The sequence below is a fragment of the Ochotona princeps genome, chromosome 27 (genome assembly GCF_030435755.1).
Source record: "Ochotona princeps isolate mOchPri1 chromosome 27, mOchPri1.hap1, whole genome shotgun sequence".
In the NCBI taxonomy this organism is placed as follows: Eukaryota; Metazoa; Chordata; class Mammalia; order Lagomorpha; family Ochotonidae; genus Ochotona; species Ochotona princeps.
In genome coordinates, this window is record NC_080858.1 from 6,721,484 (window position 1) to 6,739,654 (window position 18,171).

Sequence of the window (18,171 nt, forward strand, 5' to 3'; positions counted from 1 at the left end):
GACACGAACAAATCTACACATCTGTGAACACAGAGAAACCGGATGATACTGTTTCTTGGGGTGGGAGGGTGCCGTGTTATTTAGTACTTTTATGTAAGAGAGAGAAAGAGGAACACTCATCATTCCTCTCTGGAGATGGGCTAGGACCAGAGGAACCTGAAACGTGGCTCAGGTCTGTCACACAAATGGCAGTAATCTCATTTCTTCATCACTGCTGGCTCACAAGGTTGGCATGGACAAAAAGCTGGGATCAGAGAAAAGAACCCAGTCCAGATCCTCCAATATGGAACGGGCATATTTAAAAAATTTTCATTTTGTTTATTTGGAAGGCAGAATTAGAAGGAGAAACAGAGTATGGCTAAGTTTTAATTCTTTTTTTTTAATATGGACAGAAAAGAATGGAGTGTTTGTAGTGACTAGCATCTCAAGAAAATAATCCTGACTCAAAGAAATCCAACACTTTATCGCTGGGATACAGGGGTGGTTTAACATTCGTAAATCAGTAAATGTGATATACCACATCAATAAATTGAAAAATAAAAACCATATGATCATCTCAACTGATACAGAGAAGACGTTTGATGAAATCCAACACTTAATGATAAAACCTAAAAATATAGGAATAGAAGGAATATTCTATAATACAATCAAAGCAATATATTAAAAAACCCAATGCCAGAATCATACTAAATGGGGAAAGACTGTAAGCATTTCCACTAAGAACTAGAACTAGACAAGGGTGTTCACTTTTACCACTGCCATTCAGTATAGCACTGGAAATCCTTACCAAAGCTATTTGGCAAGAAAAACAAAAAACGGGAATTCAAATCAGAACTGAGGAATTAAAATTATTACTGTGTGCAGATGACATAATTCTCTATGTATGAGAACCAATCAAGAGACTTGGAGGGGAGGAGGAAAAGAGAGAGAGAGAGAGACTATTGGAATGTAAATCAATGGCATTAATATACACAAAAACTCCATGGCTGAGAAAGGAATTTTAAGTACAGTCCCCTTTACCATAGCAGGGAGGAATCTTAAATAACTTGAACTTAAGCTAGCCAAAGATGTAAAAGACCTCCTTAAGTAAAATTACAGAACATTAAAAAATTAGAAGAAAACATCAGAAGAAGGAGGTATTTGCCATGTTCCTGGATCAGCAGAGTCAACATCATCAAAATATCTGTATTACCAAAATTTATAAAAAGCTTCAATACAAATCCCAACGGCATTCTTCTCAGAAATAGAAGAGATGATACATAAGTTCATCTGGAAACACAAGAGACCAGGAATAGTGAAAGCTATCCTAAAGAATAAATAAGTTTCTTCAAGAAGGCTTTTTATTTTCTTTTTCATTTCTTCAGTGACACATTGGTCACTCAGTACCATGTTATTTAACTTCATCTTGTTATCAGTTTTCTGGCTTTTTTCCTATTTATTTTGCTTTATGGCTTTTCAGTTAAGGGGATGTATAGTAAGTGGGTAATAGAGATTATTATATTCAGAGATGCATATAATACAGTATGCATCTCTACTTCCAAATCAAAGATGTAAACCTAATGAAATTGTTAAATATATCTTACCAATAGGATACTGGACTCTCTTCTGTTGTCCATGCCTACACTATCAGGATACACTTAAATAGCAGAATTATAGACTTAGGACTGATTTTGAAGGACTGTCCTATTGTAATAATATAGAGGATATCTTTTGGGGAAAGAGATTTGGGGAGGGGATAGCAAGATCCCAGAGCCTATGGTGCTGCACCATAAAGTAATAAATTAACCTTAGAATGTGATTCACAGAGATCAGTGGATGAATACCTATTAATATGTGAAAGCAACAAATGGATATGTTGAATAATGAAACCCTGTAAATTACTCTCAACTAAGAAGAAGAAAAAGTAACAAAGGCACAAAAGAGAGAATATAACTGAACTTAGAGAACTAAGACAAAGCCATTCCATGAAAGTCAAGTATTAGACATCTTTGAAATAGGAAGACATATCAGAGGCTTTAGAATATCCTTAGGATAAAAAGCCATGGGTGGTACCACCCACCTGGCCTTGATTATATGAAATCACTGGATATGAAAGTGTGGGGTCAGGGCCAGCATTGTAGCATGGCTATAAAACTACTGCCTTGGACTCCTGCATCCCATAAGGGTGCTGGTTCACGCCCTCTCTGCTTTGCTTCCAGTGCAGCTCTCTGCTAATTAATAGCTTGGGAAAACCAATGGAGGATTATCCAAATATTTGGGCTCCTGCCTCTCATGTAAGAGACGTTGATGGAGGTGTTTTGGGCCTAACTCAGCCCTGGGAGTGGGCTAGCAAATAAAAAGATCTTTCTCTCTTTCTCTCTCTCTCTCTGTCTCTCTCTCTCTCTCTCTCTCTCTCTCTCTCTCTCTCTTTGTGTATGTTGTGTGTGTTTCCCTTTCTCTTAATTCTTTCAAATAAATAAATCTTAAAGTGGGATGATGACAGTCAGGCACACTGATCTAAAATCTAGCATCATAGATTCTAGTTTTACATGATATTGAGAATTATTTTGGTGGATAACATATGGGTCAAGGACCACAGAATCCTGACACTGAATTGCAGTGCTTTCAGCTGAGAAGACAACCCTCTGGGTTACATAGTGAGGCAGGCAAGCTTGTTCCATAGTGCAGGCCACCCCAGCAGCACCCACCCTGAGGCTCCACACTCTAGCTCCTCATTGGGGTTCTTTCTCCACTAGCAGTTGTCACTGTTAAGCTTTTCAATTACATCTCTATATTCATCTTCATAAAGGAAATTATTTCATTTGGTTTCCCATCAGAATTAGCAGAAACTGTTTATAACAGCTCCCAATATTGCAGAAAGAAGGTTAGGGAAAACACTCACAGAACAGCCATGACAATCCACAGGAGAAAGAGAAACTGCTCCTAGAACGTTCCTTTTGTTCTGCTATGTTTTTTCCTTGGGGCCACTGAAGGAGTATCTTGCTAATTTGAGTTGTAAGAAATACCTCCACTTACAAATGTCTGTCTGGAGACCTCTGAAACATAACCTTGGATCTGTGGTTTCTGAGTATCTCATCAAGGTATTTTTGTATGCATATTCTCAACTGTATTATCTTAAGATACTCTTTCAAAGAAACCCTATGGGAATGCTACAATGTCAAATCAGTTTTGAACAAGCTGTAAAAATATAAGGCAACACTGTGTGTTAAAACATCACTTGAGGACATCCTGGGCACTAACCAGGCCTTTAAATAATGGCAGCTACCACAAAAAGTGCTATTTAAACTTCATTCTTTATTAGTTAATTCTTAGTATTTATACAGAGAGTGAGAGATAGGTTGCTTTGGGGGATCTGCACTGAATACACACCAGTTGTAACATGAAATGTTCAATGAAAAGATGGTTATGAGGGCAAAGTCTTGTGGAAGAGAAGCTATTTCTTGTTATATCTTATCAAACTATATTATGAATCTATAGATAAAATCTTTTATGCAAGTTATGCCTGCCTCCTAGACCAGCTCAGTGTCAACCATGCCTTCTAGGCTAGGTCATTGTCAGTCTCTGTCTGGTACCCAGGCCAATGCCAGTTACTTTGGTTTGCAGTAGAGCATACCTCCAAGGTGTGATTTTGTCTCTGACACATCTCTAAAGCATCAGACCAAGACAGCAGCTTTGCCTCAAATTGCACCTGTTTCCCTGTCCTGGTTCCTCTGCATCTTCTTCAGCTTCATTTGGACCACTTCCCTACTAAGTGACTTGTATACAAATCCTGGCCATGAGATCTGCTTCTGTGAAACCCAATGAAAATTACCTCTTCACGTGCGTTGCCATAGTACAATTGTGACAACAGTTCTTTTTCTCCATCACAGAGACTATTTTAATGTTTCCTTATCATACCTAAGGCCTTCTGGGGCATAGCAACCACATGAAATATTTTTATGTCCTCAAGGCCTGGATCAGGTGAGCAGTAATTATTAAACAAATAAAGCACTTATTAAAAAATTATGTGCATGACAAAGTCATTATTAAAATAGAAGAGTGGAGCAATTCATATGGAGAGTATGTGGGTCAGACATAATGTAAGATTGGATTCCTTTCATTGAGGGAACTTGAGGCAAATTGGATTTATAAACTCAAGCCTTAGTTTTGAGAGTAAAAAGGCAGAGACCTCAGTATATACAACATGTACAATCTCCTAGTTCCTTATTAATAGAGTAAATTAGCTCCAGTCTATCAAACATGTAAGATATAGAGCAACTAACCTAAGATATAAAGCAGCTAACCTCAAGTAACTGTGTTTATTTGGCAGAAACAGAGAGAATGTGCTTATCTCCCATTTGTCTTCTCATCTACGACGAAACTGAAGCATGACCTAGAAGCATGAGTAGCAGGGACTACCAGTTACCATAACCCTGCCTTTCCAAGATCCACATTAGCAGAAAGTTGTAGTCTGTCAGCTGTGAATACCAGATATTCAACCATGGGCCAAAGGCAGCTTAGCTGCTATGTTCAACATTACACCCTTAAACTAAGACACTGCGGTAATTAAAGAGAGAATGGATGTTCGTGGTCAGCTAGTCGTGTCTACAAATGACTTCAAGCCCCAGATCCCCAATGATCTCGAAGACACCGCACAGCCTCCTTCTCCAGTCTTGCTCTATTTTGCTCCATGCTCTTTGCATTCCTACCACATTATTTCACTTATTCCGATATAATTTGTTGATATATTGAACACTCCACAAAAGCAGAACATTTTGTCTGTTTTAGAGCCACTACATCCCCATTGCCTTGGAAAACATAACAGCATTTAACCCCCAACAGCTTGCAAAGTAAATACTTGAGCTCAATTCCTGTGCTGGCAATCTAGTAAGTCAAACTTTATTTGTGTTGCATGAGTGATGTTCTTGGGCCTGAATGCTTACCAATGCCCTTTTCCTTGTACTTATCCAGTATGGATTCCTAACATTCTCCTCTGCTATACTGCCAGCATCATCTCCCAGATGCATCATAGTCTCAGATGCTCAGGACTACTCAACATACAGTCTCCCCATTGTACCAAAGTCATCTTGTCTTACATAATAATTGATCGTGTTATTTCTTTGTCTAAAATATTTCAGTTGATCTGATGCCCTTAATATTAAAGCCACAATTTTAAATCTGACCTGAATGACCATAGTTTTTTAACTCTTATCCTATGCAGCTTCACTTAGTAACTTTAATGAATTTAATTGTCCCCTTATATCTAATCTCTGATTGCTTAAATGTGCTGTTTTCTCTCTTTGGAATGCTCCATTCATTGACTCCCACAATCTCCAACTTTTCCTTTTTCTTGTTCACTCACATTTATGTTTCAGATCTCAGTCGAGAGTCTGCCTAAGCAGTCATGCCTGAATCTCAAGTGTATCAAAGGATATTACCAACAAAATGAAAATATAGCTAACAAAATGGGGGGAAATATTTGAAAAATTTACATTCAATAAAGGCCTAGTATTCAAAATACGTTAAAACTCTTGAACAGGAAAAAGACAGTTGGTTTTTTTAAGTAGGCAAGTACTCAGATTTTGCTGTAAAAAAGTTATACAGATGAAAAATCACTGATATCATTAGTCATTAGGTAGATGCAAATCAAAACCACAATGTGATACCACTTTATTCTCATTAGGATAAATATAGTTTTTAAAATAACCTGGATTGGAGACAGTGTGAAAATTTTGTAGCATTGCACATTCCTGATAGAAGTGCACAATAGTTTTGCTACTGTGGAAAAGAATCTGATAATTTCTTGAAAAATATCCATAAAATTATCTTATGACCTATACATTTCATTTCTAAATATATACCCAAAATGATACAAAGCAAGTACTCACAGAAACACTCCTCCATGCAGGCTTATGGCACATGGAACAAATCACAGTGGCCAAAAGAAGAAAGCAGTTCCAATATCTATCAGCAGGTGTATGGACACACACATTATGGGATATTACTGTGGGTTTTGACATGCTGTTGCACTTGACTTTATTGTTCTGTTTAGAGCAAATTTCCATGTGTTAATGTTATAGTGTTAAAGACAGCTTGAATACTGTATAACAGTATATATCCCAAAGGTCAAGAATTGGTGAAAATAATGACCCAGAAAGATCAAATATTATAAAGTCTTCACATACAAAAATCAATGTATGTTCGAGGGAGGATTATCTTCCGAATAATTGCTCCTCATATCCTTGTACCAACACCACACACCATCTAATCTTTTCTTCCAACTCTGGGAAGAACACTTGCTTTCTATATTAAAATGCCAGTCATTGACTTTGAAAAATATTACTTATACAGGAATTTTTCAATTTGTTCAATTGATTTTCTTTTCTATCTGTGGAAAACTGTGTGACTTGGGCTAAGATGGAATAAATTGTAATTTCCCATTAAAATAAATGAGAATTACTTCTTTTCCCTGCTTCCAAGTTAATAACAGGGTAGGGGCATGGCAATGAATTGGTCATAAGGTCAAGGGCAAGGTGTCTCAGTTTATCTCTTCTACTAGACTGTGAACTCAATTGCCCGACTCAGAGTTGCCACTCAGTAAGGTTTCCTGAATATTTTTAAAGATTAATTAAAACTAACAAATTTAACTGCCTATAAGAACTGAGTAACTAGAAAGAAGATTGAGACTAAATGCACGAGAAACAGCACATAAGCATTGTACTTTAGTGGATAAATTATCTCTCATGGGAGCACAGGCTGGCTATTATAAAACCATTCTATGTATGTCATACAATTGGCCAAGTAGGAAATAGATGTGAGGATGTGGTTTCAGTAACAGTGTAATCAGTGCTCGCTCCTTGTTCTCATCTGCTGAAGATGACACACCCAAACAATGCTCTTGAACACATTCAGCGAAGGGATTATTTTCAAGATGAGGTCAGAACTGAAGAAAAGAAGAGAAATAAATTCAGCAACAGACCAGCAGCATCAGTGAACTGTAGTTGCAGACGGGCAAAGAAATCCCAGATGTGTAGCTGAGGCTGAGGCTGTGGAGAGGACCACTGACAGAAGCTATACCTTCATTTGAAGAATGAGCCAAGCATATAGCCTGGCTGGAAAGGAAGTTGGCTGAAGGAAACGTACTGCAGACTTTCTTCCCAACTATACCCTCCTGTTGGTGGCCCTCATTGGTAAAGTGCAAGTGAAAGAGAATAAGATAACACTCCTGATGAATTCCAGATAGCTCCATCTCTTAATCTCAGATAAATGTGGGGAAGGGTGGAGTGCAGATGTAGCCAGAGAATATTAAGCACACTGTTTTTGGGGGACATAGAAAAATGGGTTGAGTACACCAAAGACCAATTTCACCTATTGAATAATTTCTACAGCTACTTAGTCCTATTAATTTCTGTATCTGGATAAACAAGTGCTTTAAAAGGTGTGTTATATGTTCAGTGGTCACATTGATGAGGCATAATACATAAATGGTTAAATATGTGATTGTGTGATATTAAATATTAAAGGAACCTTTGTCCCACTGGATTTTTCCACTGACAGACACTGAATACCATTCTGCAATTTAATCCCATGAGGTCTTAATAAAAAGGCAAAGTCTTTTCATGACCCTTAACAAAAAGAAAATCTGAGCTTTCATAAAAAGCTTCAAAACTTACTTAAACTTTTTACTCACCATAAAGGTCTAGCTGAGTATTCATTTATGCTCCCATCCTTGTTTTTGCCCAAGGGTGGGTGGGGTGAGGTGGAAGAAGCTAAGCTGCTTAAACTGATCTCTTCAATAAAAACTGGGGACGTTGATCAGTTTTCTAATATTTCAAAAATGTCTCACAGCCTAAGTTTGGTCTCCAAAGAGTTGAAGTTGAATGTTGCTCAGCATTTAAACTGAATCACCACTTGTTTTTAACCAACATTGTTTTTGTTTCAGTCAATTGCCCTTTAAAAACTAAACTCTAAGGAGAGTTTGAATTTCAAAAGTAACAATTGCTCTTTCTGTACTATTCAGACTTCTGATTCTCTTCTTCTAGTTTGGCTAGCCTTTCGTTTTTCCCCTGCTCCTTGTCAGAAAGAAGAAAAAATATATCTTAATTGTGTGAAATTATCTTGACTCTTGTCACTTGAAACTTACCTACTTGCTTATATTCTATTTCCAACCAAATAGAACAACAGATGCATTCAAGTAGAAAAATGTAACATCAACTCATTAGGATGCTTTCTTCAAAAAGCAGAATTTTGCTGGTGCCTCTACTTATACAATTAATTATAATTAAAGACAGTTGGTGTCCTATATGCACTAGGACTTTCTTTGCTGTATATGACTATTGATTTGAGATATAATGTATAATGCCTGTTGCATTAAGCATATTATCATAATTACCAATCAGTGTCTGTGCAGATTTTTGAAGAATTCCACAAGTTTTTTCAGACATTTGTGGAAACTGTAAATTATTTGAGAGTATTTATAAGGCTATGTAATATGGTTAGAATTCTCAGCTTGATTCAGATCTGCGGTCTGCATGAATGACCAGTTTGCTGGGTAACCATCTTGACTTCCAGGATCCTTAATTTTCTTGTTATAATGAAATGGAAACCACACGCTCTTTCTAGGGAAATTACAAAGAAAAGCACAAGAAAATAAGAAATGGGAAGCTTATGAAAAAGAAGAATTGAAACTCAATTCAAATAAGTGTTCCTCATTTTTAAACGCACAGGAAAACAACCTAAAGAACTTAAAAAAAAAATAGTAGGTGCCCAAACTGAACCAGACATGAGGTAAACCAGAATAACTGGGGCAGATCTGATAATTGGATTTTTTCAACTTTTCAGTCAACTAATTATTCAGTAAATATTAAATATAAGTAGAATATTTATAGACAGTTTTATATTAAAACTGTTTTTATCTTAAACCAGTTTCATATTAAAACTGTGTTTTCTAGACACAAACTAGAAAACACAGTAATCAGTCTAGTAGAAGAAGACTTTCATTAAAAAAGTAGCATCATGAATGGCTTTGGAGATCATTTGCCCAGAAAAACAATTAAACTAGTAAAAGTAATTTAAAAAATCATTTAAAGCCTCTGAAAAGTGCTGAAAAGACATACAACAAGAAACTCCACCAACTGCTAGTGAGAACAGAAAGAATCTGTCAATTTAGCCACAATCTTCCACCTCCCCAACCTTAAATGAATAGCTGAACTGCAGTGGATTAAACATCAAAAACATGCGGCACTCTCTCCCTACCCCAGTCCAGAGACAGACTTTCTCCCCGGGAGAAGCATACATCTAGTGTTACCTTCTTACTGTGTTGCAGAAGCTCTTCTTCCAGCTAGTGCAGCTCCGAGGTCTGGATTCTTCGCACCCGGACTCATTTGTGAATTGATAGCACTATCCTAAGTGTAAGTTCAGACCTAGAGTGCCACTGTCTCGCCTCAATGAAGGACACAGGCTGCATGCTAGAGCAGAGAAGCCCTGGAGACCAGATGATATTAATCGGTACACCTGCTGCTTACAGAACAAGGTTATCCCTCTGAGATTTCTTAGTCCCTGTCCTCATCGCCTACTGAGCAGTGATGTTAAAGATTTTCACCAAAGAGAAAGGCTGGTTATAAGAAAAGGAAATGATTCTATGACTCTGCCAGTGCAAACAAGGGATCTTAGTAAAACTGACAGCTGACTTCTCATTGGAAACAATGAATTCCAGAAGGTAGTGGATGGTATATGCAGTCAAGAGAACCATCAACAAAGAATCTCATATCCAGCAATACTGTCTTTCGAAAGTGAAGGTGAAATAAAAATGTAATCAGATTAACCAAAGTCTGAATATCTGGTAGCTAAGAAACCTTACTTCAAAGATAGCCTAAGGAAAGTTTTCAGACTGAAATCACATGACATCAAATAAAATTTCAATGTACATTTTCCCTTACTGATTTAAAAAGCTATAATGAAACAGAATCAACAGAGGGAAAAATAGAAAATTTGCAACATGAAGTTAAACAAAATGCTATTGAAAGACCAATGTGTTGTGTGAGAATTGAGAAAGAAAATCAGACTTTCCTGAAGCAAACAATGCTATTGTGTGACTTATGAGTCAGTGAGGAAGTTAATAAGAAAAACAAAAACTGTTTTTTGAACGCATGAAAATAAAAAAAATCAACATCCCCCCAAGATGTCACAAAAGAAGTATTGAAAGGGCTATTGATCTTGTATTTTGCATGGAGGCTTATGGCTTTTCATTTAAAGGGACGCATAGTAACTGTGTGGTAGAGACGATCGCATCCGGATGTGAAAATATCATGCCATGTGCATCTCACTTCCAAACAGAAATGGACTCCCAATGAAACTGTTGACTGTATCTTGACAATAGGATGCTGGACTCTGTGTTGTTGTTTATGCCTACAATGTCAGAATACACTTAAATAGCAGAATGATGGACTTATGACTGAATTGGAAGGACTCCACTATTTTAATGATATGGGGGAAATCGGTAAGGCATAAGCAGGTGGGGATTTGGATAAGATGGAAAGGGAAATTCCAGAGCCTATGGAACTGTATCATGGAATAATAAATAAATAAATGCATAAATAATGCTACAATATAAGATATCAGCAGATTAATTATAGTAAGTGCAATTAAAATACATCATCAGTGAGGATCCTTATAGAAACTTATGGAAAAGGAATTAAAGAGAAGTTTGATTTGGTCCAAGCATCTTTTGAAAACTTGCATAGGAAGTGTATTCAAAATGTTTTGGGATCACACTGGGACACAGCAGGTGATGACTCAAGTATTTGCATCTGTGCCATTCACTTGGGAGACCTGAATGGAGTTCCTACTTGGCCCAGTCCCAGCTGTTGTGGGCATTTAGGGAGTGATCCAGCAGATGGAGGATCTCATTTTGCCTCTTCTCTCTTCTGTCTTCTCTGCCCTCCCCTCTCCTCTTCTTCCTATCTTAAAAAAAAAAAAGTTCAGGGTGGGCATTTAGCTCAGCAGGGAAGAACTAGGATATCCACATCCACACTGGGTATGGCACTCATTGGTGAGCCCTGGCTCCTGATTCTGATTTCCAAGGCAGGACCCTGAAAGGCAGCCGTGGGCAATTGCCATCCAAGAGCAGACTGAGACTGAGTCTCAAGCTCCCAGGTCAGCTCATAGAAAATGCACATTTTGGTAAAGCTATCCATCAATTTCAAAAAAGTTTTTCACCAATATAAGCTTATTTTTTATTTCCATAAACCTTTTGAAACACCCTTTGATACACAGAAACACACACATAGTATTTATCAGGTATACCTGATAAGATCAGTTTTATGTAGGCAGTATTATAAGATCTGCAGTGGCAAATTTACTTATATTTCAGTGACACACAAACTTGCACTTAAATCTTATGAAAGAATTAAATTGAAGCCAACTAGATTATTATACTCACTGCCTTTGATACAATTACTAATTTAAAGTCTCAGAGGATCAATTAAATAGATATATGCAAAGAAAACTTATTTAAAAGTGTAATCTCTACTGCAGTTTTCTAAAGATATAACAATTGCATTGTGTTTACAGAAATAGTTCTAGCCCAGCAAAGAATAAACTTAAACCTAAGAAACTTTAACTAAGGTAAACTTTACTTCAGGTCTCCTAATCTTATCAGCTGTGAACTAAATATCACTAAGTGAACTGTCCTCATGGTTTAACACCAAAATCCTTAATAAGCAAACATGATACATGAAATGATTTTAATACCATTCTGTATCAATCTGTTGTGGTATCACAACAAAGGAAATCAAATGAATTTCACAAACATCCTGGGAAATTAACCTGGTACTCCCACTTATAATATGTGCCCTTGGGAATATCCTTGGATTTTCTGACCCTATTTTCTTCAACTGTAAATGGAACTGGTAACAGTCTACCACAGAGGTTGTTGTGGGAATCAGACAAGACCGTGTATTTGTGGTATGTAAGATGGTATTGGGCTGGACAGTAAATGGTGTTAGGTCAATTTGATAGTGACTTCAGCAACTGGAAGCTACCAGCAGTTTGTGGTACCAGTGGTGCAGGATGCAGGTGGCAAGGTAGTTGTGGAAAGGTGGAAAGGCTGTTCTCTGCCACTCTTCCTGGGCTGGTGGAGGGCCATGTTCTCTTTCTGTGTTCATATAGTCTTCACTCTGTGCACCTCTACATCCTAATTTTTCAGCTTCATAAAAGGCAGCAGATTTGTTGGATCTGGTCCAACTGATGCCCCCATTTTAGCTCTCTTGTTTTTATAAATATCTTGAAGTCACCTTTAGAGGTAATAGGATTAAGATGTCAATATGTTGATTTAGGGGAGGAGGAGTACAATTAAACCTATAGCAGGTGAATTTCATTATCATTCTGTCTGAATATCCTACAAAATGGTGAAAATCATTGTTTTAAGTCAAGGTTAACTTAGAGAGATCTGCTAAGTCTACACAAGAACTGCAGTCTGTTCCCCTAACTCATTCCCCATCTCCCCCGTCCACATACTCTACTCGAGACACCACAAAACCAAGGAAGTCCTTTGTAGATGAGAGTCCCTGCTCAGGGCACTGCTCAGGGCACTTCTCATGGGTCACCTTGGTAAAGGCTGGCCCTAACTCTATTTGTATATGGCTCAACCTCAAACACCAGCTATAGATGAGTTCTTTAATTGAGGCCAAAGAGTGGCATTTGTGGTCATCATCCCCTACAGAAACCTGAAACTACAGCTTCTGGCATACAGACAACTGTGAGTGTGTCTTTGCTTAAAGGTTTCCCTCAGGAAGAGTGAATAAGTCCTTTCATGGGGGAAAATTCATCTTTAGAAAAAAAACTAGGCAACTGTAGCATATATTGAAAATCTGAGCTGTCATACCATCTGTTTATAGAAGTGCCACAGGATCCTAGAGAATTAAAACGTTTGTTCCTTAGACAAAAGTACCCATCACTGTCAAATGAAAACAGCGAAATCTAGGTGCTATTGATGGTAAACTCTGTGAGCTGAGAAGTCCAGGGCAAAATCCGAAAATTCATGTAATGAATTCAGACAGACTTTAATTTCAGATCTGCCCTGGTGGTCAACATATGAGCTGTCTGTATTCAGGGTAAAGCCTATTTTTTTCTTTCTTTTTTTTGGCAAGAATACTGACTGGTGGATTATTTGCCTTGCATATTTTTAATACTTGAACCAGCTTATATAGAATATCTTTAAACAGAAATGCATTTATCTTCAAAGAATGGACTACTCACTTGACTGCATACAAGAGTAGGGGATAGCTTAGCTCCCAACCCCTCCCAGTTGTTAGTAAAGATTATGAAGATTTTCTTTATCCTGTTTTTACTTCGTTGGCAGAATAAGGAAATATATGTGGACTTCTCCCAAAACAGGACCTCTTGATGTGAATGTTCCTGGAATCTGCTTCACTGAAATAACTCCAGACTACAAAATTCTGCCTCCCAGTAGATGAATTCTTCCATGCTGTATAGATAGTGTATAGGTTTGGCTAGAAAAGACTCAAGACTTTAGATTCACACAGGCACAGATTTACTCAGAAGCCTTGATTTTTCAGCTGTACCTGTGTGCAAATGATGTAACCTTTATGATACTGCTTCTCCATTTCTAAATTAAGATGATTATCATATATGAATAGGGACACCTGGGGAAGCCTGAGTGAAGGGTGCAGTCATGGAGACTCCTGGTGAGCAGGCGAGGCAGGCTTTCTCTTGCTAGGGAAGGAGTCCCACGCGGAGCCCAGAAGGTCAGTCCCTGAAGCAAGAGGAAAGTAAACTACTGAATGAGCACAACTGAGTCTCAGAGCACAGGGATGTGATGTGTATGTTGTAATGGATCTCACTTGCTGCTCACATCAACCTTCAAGTGGGAAGATCATCATCCCATTGCACGGAAGCCAAGCAAAGTTAAATAAATCATCAAAAGCCACAGAACTCATAAGTTGTGGTGCCAGGAATTAATACTGACTCCAAAGCCTGTGGTTTTCCTTAACACTAAACTGCATTAAATAGTAATATAAATAAAATAATAATAATAAAATCTTTATTCTACAGGATCCAAGGGGTGGCTAGGCTGATGTCGCTAAGCCTTTGCTCTGCTGTTCAACCCTCCTTACCTCTGACCCTGTCAGTGAGCAGGTGCCCTGAGCTTCCCCTCTTGACCCAGGCCCTCCCCAATCTCCTGTCTGGGATTATGAGCGTTGCCTTCACTGTCCCATCGTTCATCTTTGACCTCCCTCTTGCCAGTAAGGCATGATGCTCTCACATTACCCAGCCGAACTAAGGCCACAAAGACTTTGGCCCAGAGAAAATGTGTTTCATCCTGCTGATCAACAGTATGATTTCCCTCGGGAGATCTTAGACAAGAGCCAGGTGTGGCTTAGGGACCTTGCAATTTCCCAGAATCCTCCCAGTCTCACACATCACAGTCCTTACAAAATTTGGCTAGATTCTGCTTGTTGCTTTCACTGTGCCTCCCATCAGAGTGCTCACAGTAAAGAGTCTATCTGACTGACATTCAGTAGTTCTTTGCTGGTTCTGATTCCAAATGTACTAAGAATTAACTGTGTATATGTTGGGCAAATAGGTAGCTATTGTGCAGCACTGAATAAACTGGCGGACAACTTTATACAATTAAGTACCAGAAATATCAGGAATATACTGTTAAGTCCTTCCTCCTAGAGATCCCAGATGGGTAGCATGTAAAGATATTTAAAAATGGCTTTTACTGATTTCATTTTAAATAATATGAAGGTAACCCAAATGTGAAGATTAAGTTGAAGAGGGAAATCTTTAAGAAGTTAAAAGCTGAGCTCAAATGTTTCATCCAAATAGTGTGATATTCTGGCTTTTTTTTTTTTTTTTGCCATAAAGCAGATGCTGGTTGGACTACAATAATGTCCTGAGTTTGATCTGAAGAAATGTCCAATTTGTTGTCATTTTATTTTCTTCTCTCCTTCTATCACCTCAGAGCTTTTACCACTGCCTGTCTTAGATTTTTTTTTCCAAGTAATAGATGCAACATTATCCAAAGTTTATTCAAACTTATCTGAACCTTTTGGGGCTGGAAATTAGGTGGGAACTGTTTTCTTCATGAGATTTCTAGTGCTTTTTGGCTTTGAAAGGCTGGAAATGCAACAAGAATAGCTTTTCTTGCGGTATTTTGGTTTCTACTCCCAACCAAAATCAGGAAGTGCAGAGATGCACAAAAATTAGAATACAGGGGAAAAAGTTAACTTTTTGAACCTCAAACATGATTTAGGTTCAGTTTCAGTTGAAGGCAAAGGTTCAACTAAGATCTTGTATCCAAACCACTTGGCCCTTTGGAGGAAATGACTGGTAGGTGCACATGGAATTCTTTCCTAATGTAAGGAGAAAGGAGATTGCTGGTATAGAGTCCCTATGTCAGCAGGCTGTTCCAGGAGGTTTAACATGGTGAGGGTGGAGTTCCCAGGCCAGTGACTACAATGAAAACAACTCATTCGTGCAATCTTAGGAACTCAGAAGTCACAGGTGTACACTTACATGTATATAGTGCTGAAAGATATTCATGAAAATTTGATCCAAAAGTTGTATTTCTTTGCACAACAAAAAAGTTGAAATTTGCTCCTGGACTTTTCATTAATAAATGTTTGTAAAAATATATTCATCTCGGACTCCTAACCCTATCCCTAACCCCTAACCCCAACCCCTAACCCTAACCCCAGCAACCCTAAAAATAAAAAAGAAAAAAATATATATATATGTATATATTCATCTCAGCTATATGTTGGCAGCGAAAAATGGGGCAAACGGAGACTTTATGATGGACCATATCAATCAGTGGACGACCTCATCGAGCGAAACTGGCAGCGATTCATAACTGGAGAACTATTAACACCACTCGAGCACATATCTCAGAGCATGCCCCACATCCGGGACTTGGGGTGGGCGGGAAACCGGGTGGGGCTTCTCCCTCAATATCCCCCTTTACCTCAGATACAAGATGGAAACAATATGGACATAATAGTATTACCCACTTCCCTATCCCCCGAACCTTTTTTCTTTTTCTTTCTTTAACTGTAATTAACTATGTAAAGAATGTCAACAACAATACAATAAAATAGATTATAAAAAGAAAAACAACAAAAAAAATTATACACGGATTTTAAAATTTTGCATTGAGATACATCTTTTGCTTCAATTTCTCCACAATGTCCTTAATGTACTGTTGATTATTTTTAAGATATGACTTTTCTGGCCTTTGTTTTCCTCTTTTTTTTTTTTTTTTTGGACAAATCAAGATAACAGTTCCTTTGTTGTAACTTCTTTTTTATTGTTGTTGTTGTATGTGTGTGTGTGTTTGTGTTTCAAATGAACTGTTTAGGTTAAATCTGATTTCAACAATGAAACTTATTTTTTTACAATCACAACTTTGCTTCCTGAGTGATCTGATTGTATCATGACTATGATGATACAATCAGGAAAGTAATGAGAATTCTTGTATCACTAATAAGGAAGATGAATGATTCAATCATTAGAATGAAGAACATAAGTTCTTGAAAATGTAAAATCTTTTGACTTTAGAGTCTGATTGGATACCAGATCCTGTCCATATACAGCCAAGAACAGAATGAAGGGAGTTAGGAACTTCAGGGTAAAAAATAAAATAAAATAAAATAAAAAAACAAGCTTACTATAAACTACGAGTGGATAAAAACAAGATGCAAACACAGGAATAATCGGCTGCTTCAGAAGAGTTCTCTGGTTAGATTTATTAGCTGTTCTATTACTGGAGAACAACTTGTCTACAGGAACCCATTTGCCTGATAAATGCCAAAGGAAATAAGTGGAGCTATTTTTCTCTTAGACTGTGTCTACATGAAAGAGAAGTTGGCAACACAGCAGGCCAAGTCAGTCAATTCACTTAAGGAATGTCTATCAAACCCCTTTCTTGGCGAGAGAAGGCTCGGTAGTTGGTTTGGTGGCACTGACACCAGCACCATCCAATGTCTACACAAAATGAAGTTTTAGTAAGAAACAAACTATGTAAAATCTGACTTTTAGTTAAATTTTAATACCTTTTGCAAAAATATGCTCAATAAAATGATTGCATCAGTTATCCAATCATATTAGCCTCTTACTACAAGTGCATTTAAATTCGTTTTAGTTTTACATTTCTGATATTATAACCTTGGTCACAATTCCCAAATATTTAAGCAATGTGTGTTTAAAAATTATGTTTTGTGTTAACACCTCATTTTTTGTGGCTTTGAATAAATCATGCTTTATTTTGCATAGCATGGTAATCATTTGACTGAAGTATGATTTGTAGAGGAAAATATACAAAACTGGTTGGATAGCCATAGAAACTTTTTATCACGTATGAGCAACATTTTCAGGGTGCTTACCCATAAATGCTCTAGTGATATTCCAAGTTATTTTTGATGATTTCTTATGTGACACTGCTTTCAACCATCTGAGAAGCTGTAACAATATCAGACAATTAGCCTCTATTTTATCTCATTTATGTATATTTTATAATTTACTAGTTATGTTTGATACAAACCAAAATTAAGTTGAGGAAGTGAAGAATCATAATTTTCTAGAAGAGGGGGAAATGTTGGTGTTGTCAGTAAGTGGAATCAGCTAATTGTTTTTAATTATGACACGAAGGACTGTAGTGTGCCTTTTGGTTGTCTAGGAAATGCGTGTTGTTTTTCTTTGCCAGATCAAATGCAGAGAAAGTCTTGGTAAGCAAAGTTCCTCGGGCTCTCTAAGTAGCAGGTACGTAGGGTGCAGACTCCTCAAGGGCCCAGGCTCATGCTATGCGACCATGCCTCTGCACTAGCCTGAAAATTGCTTTCCGTAAAACTGCCTGAAGCACCAAGTTAAGATGCCAGACTTTTCAAGGAAAGTGGATTTCCCTTGTGTGTTCTGGCTTACAAAATCTGTCTCTTTCATTTTAGGAATAAAATTGTCGCACCTTCTAAACAGCAGAATAAGCCAAACTCAACAATCAAAGACTTATTTTTCTGTGAATGATTCTAACTAGTCCCTTGAGGAAAGGAATTGGGTGGAGGATGCAAATGAATAAATGAAGAACAAAAAGGCCAATTCATCCTACAGTAAGTATTTCATTTGTCTGCTCTCTTTTTTGCATATAAATATGTGTATATATGTGTATATATTTAT

General features: G+C 37.5%; 1 long non-coding RNA gene across 2 annotated transcripts in view; it reads left to right on the forward strand.

Moving 5' to 3' along the window:
• Nucleotides 1-18,171, forward strand: part of LOC131478113 (uncharacterized) — a 304,708-nt gene that overhangs the window by 137,030 nt on the left and 149,507 nt on the right. For both annotated transcript variants that reach the window (XR_009244305.1, XR_009244304.1), the window contains exon 3: nt 17,946-18,104. This is a non-coding gene — a long non-coding RNA (uncharacterized LOC131478113). The remainder of the gene's footprint in view (nt 1-17,945; nt 18,105-18,171) is intronic.